The 21,182-nt window shown below is 42.5% G+C and overlaps 1 long non-coding RNA gene across 1 annotated transcript; it reads left to right on the forward strand.

The window, feature by feature from the left end:
• The first annotated feature begins 17,021 nt into the window (after positions 1–17,021).
• On the forward strand, positions 17,022–18,887 carry LOC132535284 (uncharacterized). Its single transcript, XR_009547057.1, has 3 exons — positions 17,022–17,288; positions 17,599–17,767; positions 18,623–18,887. It is a non-coding gene; the product is annotated as an uncharacterized LOC132535284 (long non-coding RNA).
• The last annotated feature ends 2,295 nt before the right edge of the window (positions 18,888–21,182 follow it).

Here is a 21,182-nt window from a genome sequence, read left to right on the forward strand (position 1 = left end):
GGATGATACCCCTCTGAATAAACAGACAGGGAGAGGCTAACTTTTTTTTTTTGCCTCCAGGGTTATTTCTGCAGTTCAGTGCCTGCACTACGAATCCTAGAGGCCATTTTTCCCATTTTGTTGTCCTTGTTGTTACCCCTGTTGTTGTCATTATTATTGTTGTTGTCATTGCTGTTGTTGGATAGGACAGAGAGAAATCAAGAGAGGAGGGGGACAGGGGAGATAAAGACAGACAGACACCTGCAGATTTGCTTCACCTCCTGTGAAGTGATGCCCCTGCAAGTGGGGAGCTGGGAGCTCAAACCGGGATTATTATGACGGTCCTTGTGCTTTGTGCCATATGCGCTTAGCCCACTGCGCTACCACCCGACCCCCAAGAGACTCACTTTTACCTCTATCCAGAGTGGTGCTGAAACCAGAACTTTGTTTTTTCCTTGGGTGTTTCAGGCTTGTTCACACCCACAATGCCTTTGCCAGGAAGTTGAATGGCGCACAGATATGAAACTATATTCAAATGATCATAGATAAGATATAAAGTCAAGTCACATTGTTATATATTTATGTGTGTGTGTGTGTTTAAAATGGATAAAAACATGTGTTTTCTCTCTGAAAGCCCCATATGAAGGTTTTTTTGTTATATGAAATGTATAGGAACTTAAATGAAAACATTGATTTTCTATATATAGCCCAATATTCTAGCTTCTCTAGACTTGGTCACTGCCAGAGCTGTTTAAGGAAAACAACTGACTGAATGTGCTGCCTCTGAATTCTAGGAGACCAGGAGTTTCCTTCTAGGACTTGTTCAGTAATGAATGATCCTAAATGACGGAGTGATTTTTTTTAATATTAGTTTTTATTTATTTACTTATTTGTTTGTTTATTTGGTGGCATTCCGTTTACTTAATTCCCCCCCTTTATTAGGGGATTAATTTGACAGAGAATACAATAGTTTGGGGGGGTCTGGTGGTGCACAGAGGGTTAAACGCACATGGTGCAAAATGCAAGGACCAGCGCAAGGATCCCAGTTCCAGCCCCCAACTCCCCACCTGCAAAGGGCTGCTTCACAAGCGGTGAAGCAGGTTTGCAGGTGTCTTTCTCTCCCCCTCTCTGTCTTCCCCTCCCCTCTCCATTTCTCTTTCCGTTCTAACAACAGTGACATCAATAACAACAACAATAATAGTAACCACAACAATGATAAAACAACAAGGGCAACAAAAGGGGGGAAAATAGCCTCCTAGAGCAGTGGATTCATGGTGCAGGCACTGAGACCCAGTAATAACCCTAGAGGCAAAAAAAAAAATGTCAGCCTTTTCCAGAACCTGTATTCCCCCCTCCCCCCAGAGTCTTTTACTTTGGCGCAATACACTAACTCCTGTTCAGGTTCTATTTATGTTTTCTCTTCTGACACTGTTTTTCAATTTCTGCCTGTAAGTGAAATCATCCCATAGTCATCTTTCTGTTTCTGACTTATTTCACTTAACAGCACTGCTTCATGGCTCCTGAAGCTTTCTTCTTGCCAGTGAAGTCTAGGAGTTTGAACCTGGGTAGAGAAGATGTTCATGATTCCACTTACAAGTCAATCAAATTTATGAAGATGATATAACTCACCCTGATGAAGGTCCAGACTTAAGATTTGTTTATTTATTTAATGAGACAGAGAATGAGACAGGGAATCACAGCATCACTCTGACAAATGCAGCACTGTAGACTGAACACAAGACCTTGTAAATACAAGCATCGGGCTTTACCACTGACCCAATTTGTTGGCCATATGAAACTCCCAACTCATTGGAGAGCTCTGAAGAGCTCTGTGGAATACAGTTGTACTAGGAAAAGTGGCTTTAAAAAAGTAGAGCATGAGAGATCATTTGCATACCTTAGAATCTCTTTTTTTCTTTTTCTTTTTAAAAAATTTTTTATTTATAAAAAGGAAACAGTGACTAAACCATAGGATAAGAGGGGTACAACTTCACACAATTCCCACCACCAGAACTCTGTATCCCATCCCCTCCCCTGATAGTTTTCCTATTCTTCAACCCTCTAGGAGTATGGACCCAAGGTCCTTGTGGAATGCAAAAGGTGGAAGGACTGGCTTCTGTAATTGCTTCCCCGCTGAACATGGGCATTGACAGGTTGATCCATACCCCCAGCCTGTCTCTCTCTTTCCTTAGTGAGGAAGGGCTCTGGGGAAGCAGAGCTCCAGGACACATTGGTGGGGTTGTCTGTCCGGGGACCTTGGACTTTCTTATGCTTACTTATGGGGTGCTAAGATTTGCACTGGTCAGAGGTAGTGTAAAACATTTGATATCTTATTTATTATTTCACTAAAAAATCTGAATGTCTTTCAAATACCTTAGCACTATGCAGAAAGGGAAATTACAGGTGAGTAAGAGCACAGAGCCTACTCTTAAGGAATTGACAGAGTCACATTGGTCAGACTGTCATGGTTAGTTTTAATTATACTACATATGTATATGCATATTAAGATAAAGTGTATATTCTGATGGAGGAGAATCAAAAACACAATAATGTAAGAAAATACAATTAATTCTAGTTATAAATGGATCTAGTTATAAATGTGAGTATACTAATTAGGATGCTCCAGCAGCAAGTCACAGGATACCCAATTAGCAGTAGCTTAAAACAGTATTGGGGATCTTGTTAAAACCAGATTCTGATTCAGTATTTCTGGGATAGGATCCAAGATTCTGCAGTTTTAACAAGTTCTTGGTTATGTTGATACAGTTGGTTCACTGTATGGTTGGTTCAGTGACCAAACTTTGAAAGGCAGTAACTTTCAGAACAAAACATTGTGTTTGGTGTATTGCACCAAAGTAAAAGATTCTGGGGTGTGGGGTGGGGGGAGAGCATGACAGAAGACCGAGTGGGGACTGTATTGTTATGTGGAAAACTGAGAAATGTTATGCATGTACAGACTATTGTATTTACTGTCGACTGCAAAACATTAATCCCCCAATAAATAAAGAAAAAAGAAATAAATAAAAAAACATTATGTTAACTTATTAAATAGAAATATGACAGGAGGCAGTTATACGACTCAGTAACAGTAACAATCTTAAAAATGACTAAGTTTTTTTCCCTCCCACACTTCTACATTATTCTCAAGAAAATGTTTTCTGTCTTTAGGTTTTTCCTTCATGATCTCAAGGTATCTGTCATAGCCCTAGATATCACACTTAGGCATGGCAAGGTGCAAGAGTAGCCAAGGAAGAGTGATATGGCCATCTTTTATGTGTTCTTATGGAAATAGAAGCATTTATGGTAAGTCACTAGCTGAAAGCTTTCCTGTAGTTTTCATTGACTAGAACCACATCTGATGACCACCCTTCACTGCAAGGATCCTTAGAATATATGTTTTCAGGACCTGGATTCAAGCCCCTGGTCCCCACCTGCAGGAGGAAAGCTTCACAGTGGTGAAGCAGTGCTGCAGGTGTCTCTCTGTCTCTATTCTCTCTCCATTTCCTCCTCCCCTCTCAATTTCTCTCTGTCTCTATTCAATAATAAGTAAATAGATAAAATGAAAAATTTAAAAGATTTGAAAAAAAAAGGAAGTAGGTTTTCAGACTCTGCAGTGAAGTATGTGTTATATTGCAAGAATTATGGGAAGAGGGTTGTTCCTTTGCTTAGAAGCCAGCTCTACTTAGCACAGGTAGGGCTGGAGTTCTGTGGGTCATACGAATCATAAAGGGCCAGGGATATCCTACTGAATGGAAGAGATGACTGGAATCCACTGGAGTAGAGATCACATGAAATGACATAAATTACCTGAGAATCATATTCCTCTCTTGGTATATCTTAACACTCTTATTTTTGCTGTCTTGATTTAGAACAACAGCATTTCTCATCAGGAGTAGAGTTTTAAATGGTCATATAGTTGTCAGAGTTTGAAAATGTGGCTGTGATACAGCTTGTTCAAAAAATGTTAGTGGTTCCCTGTGTCCTTTGTGATAAGATATTAACTCCACAGCATAGTTTTCAAATCTCAATATAATTTTCTTTCTGCTACTTTTCCATCCTCACCTTCCAATCCTCATTGATATTAAAGACAATAATTTTTCCTGACTTTATGATCATGTTCTATGAGTATCAAAGTCCTCTCATTAAAATATATTTCCAATCTATCTACAAATTGTGAAGAGTGATTACTGGGCCTCTGCTGATTTGGGGCACTTACCTTTTCCAATCCATTCCATATGCTAGGTGCTTGACAATTGTAGCAATTACCGAATAATAAGCCAGTAGCATTTACTATCTTGAGCTCCAAGGCTTTTCCACTTGCTGAAGGGATGGGAGTTTTCTAGAGGAAAGGTCTTATTTCCTTAATATTACTTTTTATTTACTTTCCCTTTTAGAATTTTTTAAGTTCCGCCAAAGAGTAGAAACATTGTGTCTTACTGGTTTTTCAGAATGCATGATTTTTTATTATTATTATAGAGAGCTTCACCTACCCTCTTATTTTACCATTCTGCTAGATGCTATAGGTTCCCTTTCCCTTGTTACCTCTCTACCCAAATTACAAGTATGGAGTTTTACATATCTTAGATGTTCAGTAAATGTTCACTCTATTCTCCCCCTGCCACTTCCATGGTTGTTGCTGGAGGAATGCTCCTGGCAAACCCTCCCCCTTTTTTTTTTCCACTTTATTTGATAGGACAGAGGTTGAGAGGGGAGGGAGGGATAGAGAGGCAGAGAGAAAGACAAACACCTACAGACCTGATTTACAACTTGTAGAGTCTTCCCCCTGAAGGTGGGGAGCAGAGGCTCAAACCAGGGTCCTTACAGGGGTCCTTGAGCATAGTACTTACTATGTGTGCTTAACTGGGTGCACCACTGCCTGCCCTCCCCATTTTATTCTTTAGGTACTTTTTTGAGCATCTCTTATTTAATCTGGTACAAAGAATTTGAACTTCCATCAAACGGTACATGGCCATAATTTTTTAATGACAGTACTTAAAATCCCATGAAAATGTTAGTTCAATTATTGCTATGATAAAGATCAGGTTGTTTTTTTATTTTATTTTATTTACTTATTTATTTTTACCAGAGGACTGCTCAGCTCTGCTTTATGGTGATATGGAGAATTGAACCTGGGACTTCAGAGCCTCAGGCATGAAAGTCTTTTATGCATAACCACTATGCTATCTACCCCAGCCCATAAAGATCAGGTTTTTTGTTGTTATTTTTATTTTTTAGTTTATTGTTGTAATTAAAGTATGAATATGGGAGGTCGGGGAGATAGCTCAGTACATTAGAATGTAGGATCTGAATGTCTAAAAGTTCAGGTTCAATTCCTGGCACCACTATATGCCCAAGCTGAGCAGTGCTCTCTTTTTACTGCACCACCCATTTGAAGAAAACATACATGATCCATTGGGAATTGGGAGGAAAGAGTTCTTATCTTCCTGGAGAGTTAGGGAAGCCAATATGGCTCCCTACCTTAAAGGTTAAGAGAAGCTGGCTACATGAGTTTGAGATGTGAACTAGTGTCACAGATATAAGGACAAGAGCATGGTGAGACTATGAGCAGATAAGGAGGACTGAACCATAGACAGAAGAAGTGGCAGAGAATGGGACTGGTCAAATGACAGAAGTTGAAGATACATATGTATGTAATAAAGTTATGAAATTTTTTATTATGAACCACTAAAAGTTTGTGGTTAAGGTGCATCAGAGTCACATTGGCAGGCCAGAGGACCACGCAGTGACTGTGATGAGAATAACAGGAGGGTGTAAGGACAGCTGGGGAAAGTGGCATCTTTTTTGAGATTATTGCAGGATGCAGGTGAGAAATGATAATGGTCTATATCGTGATAGCAGTGGGGGTGTGAAATTGGTGGTGCTAGTGTGAAATCTTAGTGGATATTTAGGAGGTAAACTAGATTCAATCAGGTGCTACCTATGGAGAGCAAGAATGAACATGAGGTGATTAGACAGAAAAACAAGACTTCCAGCCACTTTCATTTTGAAGAATTAACTCTACCTTTTACAAAATTGTCGCATATTCCTTTAGTAGAAAGATTTATGCCAGATGTACTCAATAAACTATAAATGCAACTCTTGTGCCCTGGGTAAACTTACTCGCCAGTGCTTTTCCCACTTAACTCTTGAGGAATTGAGTGTAGTGGCTCTCAGAAGCGTAACACTGGCCACGTGTGGATATTAACTTTTCCTCTCCCTCGAGTACAATCTCTATTTTTATTGAACAACTGTCAGTAGGCCATGCAGCATTGCCAACAACACACTGGAAATAGAACGAAGGCAATTACCTCAGCAAAGACTAACGCAGTGAGCAAAATTGCACTTATGTAATATTCAGCTTCCAGGCACTGAGACCATCCATTTCATTTCTCACGATGTGCTACAGCATCATAACAGCCTGGCCTCCCATGTCCATGGTGTACAACCCTACCATCTGCATTATTCCTGCTGTGTGTGTTCTCTGAACCTTTTCTTGGAGCGGAAGCCAGAGCAGGGATGCTCAATGTGCTGCAAACAGATCAGTGGTAGGATTGCTAACAGCCTATCAGCTCTCTTCTGGTGCTTGGCAGCTACTTGTCAGTAAACTTCAGGAAATGCTTGTGTTTTTGGAGAATGTCAGGGCTGAAAGGATTGCTCATAATGAATCAGGCCAGTCTTTACATTTTTCAGAGGAAAATACTTAAAACTGACCAACTCCCACCCACCTACCCACCCAAACACATACTCAGAGGCATTATACCTGTGTGATTACAACACTCTAGGCAGACTTCCCCTGCTCTTCTTTTAATTTAAATGAGAGAGAGAGAGAGAGAGAGAGAGAGAGAGAGAGAGAAGGAGAGGGAGAGAGAGGAGAGAGAGGAGAGAGAGAGAAGAGAGAGAGAGGCAGAAAGGGAGAAAGAAAGAGAGAGAAGAAAAGATACCATAGCACTGCTCTCCCATTCAGGAAGCTTCCCCATGGAAGGAGCTCCCCTTTAGAGCTAGGGTTTAAACCTAGGTTTTTGAGCATGGCAGGACACACTCTACCACGTGAGCTAATTCCTGGCTCTTTGCCTAGAGTACAAAAATGCTTGTCTCTTGTCTTCTGTGTTCCTTAACCTAGGAGCAAGGACTGTAACTGCAGCCTCTACTCCAACAAGGGCATCCTCCCCCCTCCCCTCCTTGACTTCTTACAATGAAGCAGGGATGATAGGGAAAGCTTCCTTGTCAAATCCCTAACACCCCCAGTGGGTGGAGAAGGCTAATACAAAAGAGGAAAATCAACCCCATAATTAGATACAGAACTGACTCCAGACCAACTAGCAAAAATATCATGCTGGCTTCCATACATGCTTCACAAGGAGGAAAAGAAAGTCTGCATCAGCAACTTGATAGCTTACGTGTGGGTCTGATGGAATGATACCATCTTCATAAAACACAAATAATAATGAAAATAGCTATGCTGGGATGCAAAAGAAACAAGAACAACTAAATGCTAAGTAGGGCCACTTTGGCATCAATTGTTTATGCCATAATGCTTCCCCCCTGCCCCTGCACCCCAAGTTCCTAGCATTGCAAACTGAGTTGCCTCATCATAGTGGTTAAATTGTAGTGAGAATATTAACTGCACTTTCGGAACTCTAGCCACACCCTTTGAGCCCAAATCTTAGCCTAGAAAAGTGTCAATGTGTTAATATGTGGTTGCAGTACAGTAGAGAGAACATTCATTTGGGAGATAGGTGTTCATGGGTTCAAATCCTGGACCTGAACATAGAATCTGTAAGCCTTCAACAAACTGTTAAATCGACTCCTATTTCTTTATGTAACATCAATTTAAATGAGATGTTTGGTGATATAGCACAATAACTGGCTAATATTGTGAATTCAATAAACAGAGTTGTTTTTTTTCTCACAGAGCTGAGGTCTCACCTGTGTGCTATTTCACCACTCCTGGATTGCATTTTCATTTATATATATAGAGAGAAGGGATATGAAAATAGAGATACTATAGAGAGATAGTGAATGGTGTTGGCAGCCCCTCCTATGCCATAGCATCTCCCCAGCAGTGCTGGGCCTTAAACCTAGTCATGTGCATATTAAGATGGGTATCTTAGCTGCTGAGTTATCTTATCTCTTCAGCCAAAACATTATATATTTCTTTTTTAAAACATTTTTTAGAATTGTATTTATTGATTCATGAGAAATGATAGGAGAGAGAGAAAGAACCAGACATCACTCTGGTACATCTGCCAGGGATTGAACTCAGGACCTCATGCTTGAGAGTCCAATGCCTTATCCACTGCACCACCTCCTGGACAACACAAACACACACACACACACACACACACACACACACACACATTTCTTACTGGAAATAAGGATAAGACACAATAGAGAAATAGATTAACTCATTGACAAATATTTATTGAATCCCTCCTATGATTAGAATTGTCTTAGTGATCAGGGTATGATAACAAGAATCCTAATCTGTACTCTGTGGGGCACATATTCTAGTAAACTTCAAACAGTGGGATCCTATCTTTACATGTAAGGTTGTATTTTTACAGCCTGGAAAAAATCAGGTTCAGTTTATGTTATTTCAACTTCTCAAAATGTAGGCCTCATATCAAAATGTTCCCATGTGGTCTTTCTTCAACATGTAATGAAGTGTATGTATGTTGAGAAGTAGTTCTCAAATCTTTCTTCCATGTTAGAATTCTTTCAGTCTCAAGAGACAGCAACCACATTTGAACTGGTCTAAGAATAAAGCACAGTTTATGGAAGAAAGGGTGAATAGTAAGCTGTTGAGAGAAGCGAAAACCTGCTTGGACCTTCAAACAGCTGGAATCAGAGACTCAGAGCCAGCCCTGCAGTCTGCGTCTCAAATCTGTCCATGTGACAGTTTGATCAGATCTGTCCATGTGACAGTTTGGCGGCTACATGGCTGTGTGACTTTTCTACAGGGCAGAGAATAGGATCGTTCAAGGTTTTCATGACTTTTATTTTCCAGCTTTAACAGCCAAAGAGGCTACCAAATCCTCCCGTTTTTTGTTGTTGTTGTTGTTGTTGTTATTGTTGTTGTTTGTTTGTTTTTTCCCCCAAAAGTCTGAGGGAAGAGTGTATGATAGCTCCAGTTTGGTCCTCTAACAGGCTATTTAGTCTTACAGTTGAATGACATTCCCCCAAATTATTGAATGACTGGGGGTTGATAGTGTATTCCTTTAATCCCTTAGATACTCACTGTACCCCCAGAACTCCCAGAAGACAGTTTCTCCTATCATGGGATTTTCCTGGCAGGAAGCATACCTAAATAGTGGGTCTGAAAGCTGGAGAAACAGACAAACAACAGGGTTCAAAAAGACTGCATCTTACTCAGTCCACACAAGGTGTCCATTACTAGAAATGAGCCAACACTGCATTGCTACCTGCAAATTTGTAAAGTGAATTAAAAACAGGCACATTAAGAAGGGATTATTTACCATTTATGTGTCAAGAAAGTAGTAATAATGCCTTTATTACACACATTAATGTTCTTTTTTTTTAATTTTTTATTTAAGAAAGGATTAGTGAACAAAAGCATAAGGTAGGAGGGGTACAACTCCACACAATTCCCACCACCCAATCCCCATAACCCAACCCCTCCCATGGTAGCTTTCCCATTCTCTATCCCTCTGGGAGCATGGACCCAGGGTTGAGGGTTGCAGAAGGTAGAAGGTCTGGCTTCTGTAATTGCTTCCCCGCTGAACATGGGCGTTGACTGGTCGGTCCATACCCCCAGTCTGCCTCTCTCTTTCCCTAGTAGGGTGTGTCTCTGGGGAAGCTGAGCTCCAGGACACATTGGTGGGGTCTTCAATCCAGGGAAGCCTAGCCAGCATCCTGGTGGCATCTGGAACCCGAGTAATGAAGCTGAAGGGTTGTCATTCCACACTTGAAGTCTCTGGATACAGTCTGAACTGAAGCATGTTGAGATGGCAATCGTTGCTTTGGTTACGTTGTGATCGGCGGATGCAATATTATTTGGTTTGGATTGGGAGATGCATACGGGAAAGTGGGCCCTATCCAAGGGTTCCAGGACTGGGGGAAGTAGGGGCTCTATAGTGAAGATGTGAGGTTCCTGCTGTCTTAGGGTTCAAAAAGACAATCAATAGTTAATATTATCATCACATTATTTGTTAATTGGGTTAACTTTGAAAAGTCCCTTTGTTATGGTTTGCTGTACAGTACCCAGTATCTTGTATATAGCTGTGCTATTGGAAGCTTCTAATCTACTTGGTCTAGGCTTTTGAGAGAGTCCGCATATCAAATACATAGCCTATATATTAAAAAGATTCAGTTTGTCTTTTGAGAAACTTTGAGACATACAATTGATTTCCCCCTCTCATATTAATTAACTACTGACTTATATGTCTACATTTTGCTAGGAGTGTACATAAACACCATTCCCACCACCAAAGGACTGTGACCCATCCCTCCCGCCCACTCCCACCCCCCACTGGCCCAGGAAGCTACATGTCTACCCCTCACCACTGGGTTTTTACTTTGGTGCCCTACTTACAATTTGATCAGGTCCTGCTTTTAGTTTCCCTTTCAGATCTTCTAAAGATGAGTATGGGATGATCCCACTCATCAACATTAATGTTCTTGAGAGCTTCCAAAGCACTGTGGAACTTCAAAACATTTTTCAGTTTCAGAGAATTAATTAGCTCCCCCGTGGAGCAGCTCACGAACACTTTTGCCATTTAGGAGATGGAATGATGGAGTTGGAAAGATAGGCTGTTAAATTGTTGATCCTTTTCAGTAAGTAAATACCAAGTACCCCTTCATTGATGGCTCTGTACTAAACATGGTGGAAGTGATTGAAAAATCTCTGCTCTCAAGAAACATAAGTCTAGAAAAGAAGGTGAACTTGTCAACAGAACATACAGCCCTGATAAAGTGGATAAAGATGATAAGTGAGAGGAAGCTATGAAATAGGACTGGAAGCCTTTAAGTTGTAGAGGCCCAAGAAAATCAGAATAGGGAATTTGACTTTCATAATGTAGAGTTTCTCCCCAAACTGTAGAAATTCCTATGGACTCTGACATACTCTAATGAGCTACTCTAAAGCTTCCTGCTATTCATTTTCCCCTCTCCTCAAAATTTCTCTTACACAACACTCAATCTGTTCTCTGTATCTATGAGTTCAACACCTACATATTTATCTTTTTTTTTTCTTAGTTCACTAAACATAACCCCTTCAAAGTCCATCCACATTGTCACAGGTTTTAGCATTTCCCAATTTTAGGGGCCAGGTAATGGCACACCTGGTTGAATGCATTTCTTACAATGCACAAGGACCCAGGTTTGAGCCCCCCTGATCCCCACCTGCAGAAGGAAAGCTTCATTAGTGGTGAAGCAGTGCTGTAGGTGTCTCTCTGTCTCTCTCCCTCTCTATCTCCCCCCCTTTCTTCTCAGTTTATGGCTGTCTCTATACAGTAAATAAAAAGATTAAAGAAAAATTTTTTAAAAGAATCTCTCAATTTTATGAACAAGTGATATTTCACTGCATCAATGGTATCAGATGTTTATTTATCCAGTCATCCATTCATGGGCACTTGGTTGTTTTTCTTTCTGGGCTATTGTAAATAATACTCAGATGAACACAGAAAAGCAGAGTTTTTTTTTTCTTTCTAAAGATAGCAATTTTATTTCCTTTGGATAAATTCCCAGAAATAGAATTGCTAGATCATATGATAGTCCTATTTTTAATTTTTTTTTTTTTGAGGAACCTCCATACTGTTTTCTGTGGTGGCTGCCCTGGTTTATAGTTCCAGTGAATCTTTTAATTTTTAATAAATTGGTCTCAATAAATGGAAAAAAATTAAGCCATTTGCCTAAATGATTATCTAGTTTACTACTTTAATTTGTCTGGATAAAAATTGATGCTATTATTTTAAGACTGAATTGTTTGTATAGCGGGTATAGAAAGTGTTCATTATCCAGGAACCTCTGCTTCCATTTGCAACTTTTTGTGTCTCCAACTGCCATAAATGAGGAAATCTATAAGATGCTGTGGAGACTTATACAGAGAGAAACTGAAGTACCAAGACCACAATTCTTGTTTATGCTAACAGTCAGCACAGCCTGCCAGGCATGTGAGTAAGCCATTTGGTAAAGGCATCCTCCACTCTTGAGTCCAGTGTCCCTAATATTAACACTTGAGTGAGGGTGGGGGTAGATAGCATAATGGTTATACAAAAAGATTCTCATGCCTGAGGCTCTAAAGTCCTGGGTTCAATCCCCTGCACCACCATAAACCAGAGCTGAACAGTGCTCTGGTGTTTCTCTCTGTGTCTTTCTCTCTCTTCATCTCACTCAAAAATAAAAAATAAATAAAATACTTAAAAAATAAAAATAAAAATAAAAAACACCAGAGAGGGATCGAAGTGAATCTGCCTCTCCAAGTCTTGTCCAAATTCAAATTCAGGCTAATAAAAGATCACTGTTATCTTTTTTGGATAAGGACAGCCAGAAATCAAGAGGGAAGGGGGTGGTAGAGAGGGATCGAAACAGAGAGACACCTGCAGCACTGCTCCACCACTTGCAAAGCTTCCCCCCTGCAGGTGGGGACGGGGGGGGGGGGGCTCAAAGCCGTGTCCTTGTGCATTATAATACATGCCTTCAACCAGGTGCGCCACCACCCAGACCCCACTGTTATCTTAAGCCAAGAAATATAAGGTAGTTTGTTATTAAGAATTGCTAAATAGAATACCTTCAACCAACTAATTATAATAGTAATATTTTCTTGCCTTGACCCCATTTATTCATTAGACAGTAGGCATTCAGATACCTCAACTATTAACATGTTAGAAATGCAACTCTGAGTCTCAGATAAAATATTTCTATAATTATGTAGAACATTTTTAAAGAGAGGCTACAATTCACAATTCAAGAAATTCCATTTGCATGCAAAATTATTGGGGCCAATTGATTCTAGAGCAAAGAATCCCTACTTCTAAAGAAAGTTAAAGTGAAAATACCATTAAATGATATTTGCCTCTATACTTCTCAAATATTTATAATGTGTTGGAGAAGTTTTACAAAAACTCTACCTATGACTCAGCAGGATTACTACTGTAGTTAGGAAGGTCAGTGAATCTCATGGCCTTTCAATCTTAGACTTCCTTTTCTAATTCTTTAATCAAAAGTTACAAATATAGGTTTTGATACCACATCTCTCTTCTTTTTATATTGGCTGTTAAAATAAGGCAGAAACAGCAACCAGTCAGCTCTGAGTATTAAACAGAATATTTTGCTACACTGGACTTGACTCCTGGTTGCTACAAAACAAAGCCCAAGTTTATATTGGAGGTGACAAACTCCATGCCCTGCCACTTATCCTTTTTATAGCATGGTGACACCAACAGTCATCGAGTCTTGATGACTATGTGAATCAACAAGAAAGCATCCAAGTCCAGAGATTTTCTGTGCCAATCATTAGAAATCATTTGATTTAATTAAAAGAAACCTAAAAAATAAATTTCATTGCTGTTGAATTATCATAAAATTATCCTAATCATCACATAACTATTTATTTGTGTTAATCATTTAATCATAGAATCGTTAAAATATAACATATATGTCTATGTAGTAAATAGTGTAAAGCTATTTACATGTATATGTGTATATATAAACATATACGTTAAACACACCTGTACACATTTAGCAATTGCTGAAAGACAAACATTGAGACTTTTGCCATGTACCAGGCTCTGTGTTAAGGGATTTACAAATATGTTATTATCTGACAACAATGTGAGGTAAATGATGTCAATCCAACTACATAGCTGAGAAGATCAAATAGACAGCAAGTAGAAATGTCTGGTTCCTAAACTAGACTTACCAGTTCCTTTTTATTATTCTCTCATTTTGTGCACCGTACTTTTTATTTCAAATAAAAACTATCACTCATGATAACATTCAATTACAACACTTTATTGTTTAGTACTTCATTTCCAGTTTTTCGGAATATCTCATTATTCTTGTAGACATGAGTTTGGTTTTGTTAGTTTTTGATTTACTTTCACTAGAGACACAACATTGTATTGAATATCCTTGTAGATAATTAGTGCACATCCTTAATTATTTCCAGAGGATAAACTTTTAGAAGTAGAATCTTTAGAATGATAATATATAAACATGTTATGCTTTAAAAGCAATGTGAAATTTCACTTCAAATAAATTACAGCAAATTATATAGCTGATATTCATATGTGCCTGTAGCTGGCTCCCAAAATTTCATTAAAAGCAAAACTATGTAAATAAACAAAACTTCAATCCACAACCTTTACAATCAAAATATCACCTTAGAAACAGAAGATATTTAACGTCTCTAGATAACACACTTGAGAGGAGAGGGTGTCAGCTTCTGTTCGCCATGCATCTGACCCAGCTTCAAGCATGACCCTGGCTTCGCTGGAGGAAAGAGGTCCCATGGTGTCTCCATCTCTCTCTCTCTATTACAAAATGTTTTCCTGGAGTGGTGAAGCCTCAACAATGACAATTATATATATCATGGGTCATTATTCCTAAACTCCTAACACATTCTGGACTTTTATCACAGAATATGTCTGTTTTGGGATCTCAATCCTATATTTCTAGTAAGTGGGGATAGAGAAATTTTGAAAAGTTTATAAATGCCCATAAATACATAAGTAAACAAAGCATGCTTTTCACCTCTCAGCAATGAAACAATGCCTAAACTATTCTAAAATGCCTCTAGAATAAGAGTGACTCAGTGGAAATGAGGAAATCTTGGCAGGCTCTCAACACGCTTGACACAGGTCACAAAATGATAAAGGTTTTTTGGTCATTCTCCACCTGGACTGGACTTGCTCTAGATGTTGGCAGCTATAAGTATCTTATACTTATAGCTATGTGCAACAGCTTGCTTCCCTTAGCCTTTGGGAATTCAATAAATAGAACTGAAATAGGATGACCAATGGGAGAAGATTGCCTGGAAACAAAAAAGAATTAAACTGGCTTGCATTTTTACGTCAAAATATATCTACATGTGTTCTTTTCTTCCCAACTCTGAAAATGTTGTGATCCCAGTTCCTCCAGTGCTGGAGTCATTGAAATGTAGTTAAGTTTGAAGAAAATGACCTTGAATTGGTGAACGTTTGCTTGAGTGCCCATGAGATACAAAACAAGGTTGGCTTTATGTTGCAGTGGAAGGAGAGGAGAGGGGCAGTAATATAGGTGAGTGGAGTAGTGGGGATGTATACAATCTCTACAATCTCTATGTGTGTAAGTTTTGCAAGTGATTGCAAATTAAACTACGAAAAGCACAGGGAAGTGAGAGATTAGTTCTGCCTCGGGTGAGGGATGAGGAGTGAAAGATGGAAATTACAAGGATTCTAAAAGAAGGTCACATTTGTAGAGGATAGGAAGGCCAGTTCTTCTGGCCCATGTTGTATTTTTGGTGCGGTTCTACTAAATAATTAAAACCATAAAACAAGAGCGTTACTAAGACTAGTAATTTGTGTTCATTTTAGTACACACACACACACACACACACACACACACACACTTTCATACACTCTAGGGGGTATTTAGAGATCATTTCGGTTGCACATTCAAAGTCACCCCTAGAAAGGGTAGGGAAAAAATAGGATTCTGATACCTTCTGTATTGGAAAACTGGCCTGGTGGGTATCCAGTTATTGACACTTAAGTCTCTAGGGTTTCATAAACTGCATAGGATCATCATTCTGAATAACACTTCTTCCTGGAGATAAAATCTTGATGGGGACAAAGCTCAAGCCAGTTCTTCTTCCTCCTACTCTGAACAGTCTAACAGTACACCTGGTACCCAGCAGGCTCTGTCATGTATCCTGTGAATTTTAAACAACTGCCCCCCCCTCCCCCCGTGAGGATAATCCACTCCACGATATGCTGCTCCGGCCAGTTTAATCCAGCCCTGATCTCAGCAGAGAGCAAGAATGGGGCTGTGACACCCTGCAAGTGGAGCTTTTGCAAAGCGGTGTGAGTGAGGCAGGAAGGCAAGCCAGGCGGAGGGAGTGAATACTTCTACCTCGGCTCCTCTCCTCCCGCAGCCCGCGCTCAGCCCCCGCCCTCTCTCCCCAGCCGGGCGGCGAGAGGGCAACACAGGCGAGCGGGGCGGCGGGGCTCCGACTAACCGCGTTGCTTCCCGGCTGCCTCCCAGTCCCCGTCCCCAGCCTCCTCGCCCATCCTCCCGCAGCCCCAGCCCGGATTCGGAGGCGAGTCCTCTCGAGTGACTGAGCCGCCTATTTCTGGGCAAGCTGCGGGCGTCTTTGTCTCCTCCCGCGCGGCTCCGGGGCCGGGCGCAGGGTCTGCAGAGGCTGCGGCTGCGGAGGGAGCTGAGCCCGGCCCCGCAGCCGCCCGGGGCCCCACCCTCGCCCGGAGGGGGAAGCGGAGGCGGCGCTGTAGGACGGCAGCGGAGCCACGCACCGCGCTAGTCCCGGGTCCCGCGCTTGGGTCGCGGCGCACCAACGCAGACAAGGTCCGGGAGCCAGCTCGCCCCGCCGGCCGGGTAAGGACCGGGCAGCCCCCGGGAGCAGCCGCGCGGGGACGGCGGTCGCTGCAGTCCCGGTAGCGCGCACGCCCAGCGCCTCTTCCCAGCGCCACGAGGATGGAGCAGCCACCCCAGCCCGGGACTGGCGCAAGGTAAGGAGTTGCCGCCTGTTGCTTTATGAAACAAATAAAATATAAATGAAAAAAATGGCCCAGACCGCCCCTCCCTGTACGGAATAGAGGGTAACTATCACCCCAATTCTGAGGCATGTCTAATCTCCAAGTCCCCTTAGCACAGACCCCTAAGAGAGAGCTCCGCCCCCTCCCCCCCAATTTGGCTCTCCTGCAGCCGGCCAGTTGCTCTGCAAGTCTGCAAACTTTTGTGTCCCATTTCCTGCGCGGTGCTCACCTAGTGCCCTGCAAGTTGTGCATTTAGTTCTCGGTGCGTACCCACACCCCAGCCCCCTAGCGGTGTTGCATTTCCCGGTTTCCCTCGCTGTTTTCTAGCCACTTGACTTTTCACTCACTCCCTGACGCTCCCGCTAGTGAGATGAGGCATTGGGACCCGGCAGTGCTCATCTAGCCTAAAGGGACCGAATAGCTGCCGAGTGGGTGAGATAGGTGGGGGAAGGCTGCGGGGTCACCTCGGGGGCTCTGTCCAGCGAGGCGGGTGTCTGCAGCCTTGCGTGTCCCCCCGCTCCCCCAGTCGGGAATGAAACCCTCGGAGTGGCTGGCGGCTGTGCGCTCTGGGAACAAGTGCAGATCCTGGAGGGCCAAGTAAGTGGTCTGGGCTGGGAAATGCAGCCGGTGGGGGTGGGGGTGGGAGAAGATAGCTGAGGGTCGGGCTTAGAGCTGGTTGTTGAGGGACCAAAATGAAGAAGGGCAGCCCCTAGCCCTCATCTGTTAGGCGAAAAAGGGATTTGAGACCAGAGGGCGATGGCCTGGGTGTGTAATAACAGATGGGGGGAGGGGCTGGGCACCTGAGGAAGCGAAGAGAGGCGGAATGGAGCTCTGGAGTGCAAGGTCCCGGGGGGACGTGGGAAGGTAGGTTTCTGGGTGTCTGGGATGGGGTGCTCTCCCGCTGCAGGAAGAAACCAGCTACCCTGCACGACCCTGAAATCGCTGGCGTCTTGGGCTGTGAATGAATGGTCAGATCATGCATGGTCCAGGGATGCTTTTCCAGACTCTGTGAGGATCGCAGACCTCACCCTTTTGCAGGGTACCGCTTTTCTACACCCTTCCACCTCCGCAGTCAGGTCAGTAGGCTCATGACCACCTTCCCGGCTTAGCGATCCTGAGTCAAGGTGGTTTCCACAGCAGAGGGGCGGGAGGGGGATTCCTGGCCCCTAGGCGCAGGCTTTTGTGCATGGTAGGGGGCGTCCCCAGCGCCTGGCTAGTAGACTGGTGTCTGTAGAGCTTAGAATAGAGAGCAGGGGCGGAGGCTGCAGTGGGAGCCACCCCCCTCCCCTTCCACAAAATGCACCTGGGCTGGGCGGAGCAAGAGGGCGGGAGCCCAGCGCTGCTCCAGGGAGGTTCGGAGCTCTGAGCTGGAGGGCTTGCAGAGAAACGCTGGGCGAGTGGGGTGTGGACATCATATGACGGGAGACCTGTCCCCCAGGCCCAGAGTAGCAGGTACAATTGAGTCTGTGCACCTGGCAGCCACAAGGTAGATAGATCCTTTTGGATGTTCCAGGCGCTTTGGAGGGTGCCACAAGGCAAGACACTTTTCTCCTTTGCATACCAGCAAACTGGAAAGGAAAATCTTTGGCTGGACAGCTGTTGCAAAGAGGGTGCAACTCCGGGTCTTGATTTAGCCTAGTGGGGAGCACATTGGGCTGCCAGACACCCGGAAGCACCCCCATTTAACCCTTCACTTTCTAGGGAGGTGCACGCCCCTCCCCAAAGAGCGCCTTTGGTTCAGAGTTGGCTCAGGTTTTCTCGTGGCTCCCTAGAAGAATCTGGAGATTGAGTGCTCTAGTGCAGAGTGAAATACCCCCCCCTGGCCTCCTAAATGCGGGTTTTTTAGGGGTGCAAACGTCTCTGCGGTTGCTCTGTAGATGTCTCCAGCTTCTCCTTGCTAGCAGAGCTCAGCGCAGCAGTTCCATTTTCAGGGCCCCGCACTTGTGCAGACCGCTCTAAAAGAGACTTGGACTCACCAGAGCTCAGGGGAGAAATCCTGAGGTTGGTCTCTCCATCCCGGGGCACCCCTGGAGCAGCAGGGAGCTCCAGGTCTCCACGCGGCAAGCTCCAAGGCCCCGGAGGAGCGGGAACGGGGATTCCCTTCGCGCAGGCTCGAGGGTGCAGCTCTCCAGCACAAAGGCCACACCCTCACAGCCCTGGCTGAGCTGGGGGTTTCTCCGGATTATCTGGATACCTGAGGTAGGACCCCAGAATAAAGTCACCCTCACTCATTGACATAAGGCTTCTGAAGTGCCCTTTCTTTTTGGGTGTTTACTGGTTGGATTCTTGCTTGCTTTGCTTCCCTTTGCAAGTAGGAACAGGTTGGAATGTGTCCCTTGAGAACTATAGAAAGAAGATTGCAAATCCATACCAGACATTTATTTATTTATTTATTTATTTATTTATTTATTTTTCAGTGGTTCTAAGAGTTATTCTGGGGAAACTTGTACTGAGCTCCTCCTGCTCGGTGGCAGGCACTAGTCTAGATTTCTATGAACACCTTGTAAGCCCTTATCTTCACAATAATCCTGGAAGATAGTTGAAGTCACTTTCTTCTCCTTCCCCCCCTACCTCTGAGGAAAGAAGTCATGGGTAATTCCTATCATCCAGCCAGGAATGGTGGGGTTATTTAGTTTCATGGGCAGAGAACAAGAGGGAAATGGAAAGAAGGATGCAAGGTGAACAGAGTTTTGCTCAACACTATCCTGCAAATGAATCCCTTTCTATTTAGTGAATCCGAGAACAGATAGCATTAAAGGGGTCTCAGCTACTCTGTACTTGAGAGATTGATGGTGCATATTGTTCCCCTCTGTTGGAGTGCACCACAGAGTGATGGGATCTTGATCTTGGAAACAAATAGAAGGAACTGACTGCTTTGAAATGGACTTAGGTTGTGAACCTTTCGGTAGGCATTCTGTTTTCTAAATGCTTGAAGGAAAGGAGGGTTCAGAGGTGAACTGGATAGCTACAAACTGAGGAAACTGCATTCTGAAAATGATTCCTTTTCTACAGAGTGGATCATAAAATGTTAGTACTAAGAATGATCTCAGTTATTATCCCTCCCTGTCTAGACACTGGAAGGAGATTCAGTACTGTGTTGAAGTCCACTCAGTGTGGTTGCAGCATGCCTAGTGCTAGGACCACTGTTTTCTGATCCTCTGGCCAAAATTAACTATGTTTGTTCTCAACTAATATCTACTGCTGCTGACCTCTAGTATCTTAATAATTAATTAGGAGGAAATTAATTAATTAGGGGAAAACTTGTTTAAAAATAGACTACTTGCTAGATTTTTCATAATTGTCTCCATTGGCATAACCAGAAAACAGTTGGTACCATTCATAAGTGAACTACCACAAATGTACTTCTTTTGTAAGTATATATATGCATATATATGATATTTATATCTTCAAGTCAATAAATATTTCCAGAGTATGCAAGACTAGTTGATTCTGCATGAATTCTCAACCATTCATGTAAAGCCATCCTGTCAAGTTGAAGAGCTATGTCCTGGCCCCATCTTAAGTATTTGTAAAAATAAGGGAAAAATGTTATCTTCCAGAGGGCTAAAAAATAAAATCTCAGAAACAATAAAAATCATTTTTATTATGTCTTCTGGATTTCTAATCTTTATGTTAACTTTAATCTGAAGCAAAAAAGTATTTCTCTTTTTGGCAGCTAAACTTGGGGTTCACAAAGAAGAGAGATTGTTCTTTATCACTTCCTCAACCCTGACTCCCAGCAACAAAGGAAATTCTCTCCAGCAGCTTGGGAATCCCTTATACCCCCTAAACATTCTTGTAAGACAGAATTTTGATTTCTGAGAAGACCCCATGGCCTTTCTCTGTGACTATAGTATGAGAAAGTCCTCTCCCAACTGGATAAAAACCAGCAAGAAGTCAGCCTGAGTAAGCCAGAGTGAGGGATTGGGAAAAACTCCTTTCTTAGTAGAACATGGAGAACTATAGACAGAAAGTAGAAATTTGGTGTCTCTTATGTTACCTGGAACACAATTTCCATTTCTGGTGCTAGGCTGAGTCAGAAAGAAGACCCTTAGGTAATAGTTGAAGTTTGAAGGAAAAAGATAAAGGAACAGTGCTCTCCTCTCTGAGGGCACTGGGAGAGCTGGAGATGGACTTGGCTGGTAAAGGGCTTTCTTTCCCTGCACTGTGCTCTAAGAGATTTTGCACTTCCCTTCCCCTCTACCTACCACCTCTGTCTGCCATCTGTGTTAGTTGACTGGTGAGAATACCAGAGTGCCTCATTTATATCAAGGAACCATTTCCTTTCTACATAATTCATTATCAGTGAATATTCTTTTGTAGGTGAATAGGGAAAATAGGTCCTACTGCCTCGCCTCATTCTTTAGGGAGTTAGCAAAACCCAGATCATCCCAGAGGGGTAACCTCCTGGAGGTGGTTTAGGTGGATTACAATTGCTGAGAAAAAAAAAAAAGATGAAATATTGAAATCAGAAATAATCCAAAAAGAAAG

The sequence above is a fragment of the Erinaceus europaeus genome, chromosome 21, assembly GCF_950295315.1.
Source record: "Erinaceus europaeus chromosome 21, mEriEur2.1, whole genome shotgun sequence".
NCBI lineage: Eukaryota > Metazoa > Chordata > Mammalia > Eulipotyphla > Erinaceidae > Erinaceus > Erinaceus europaeus.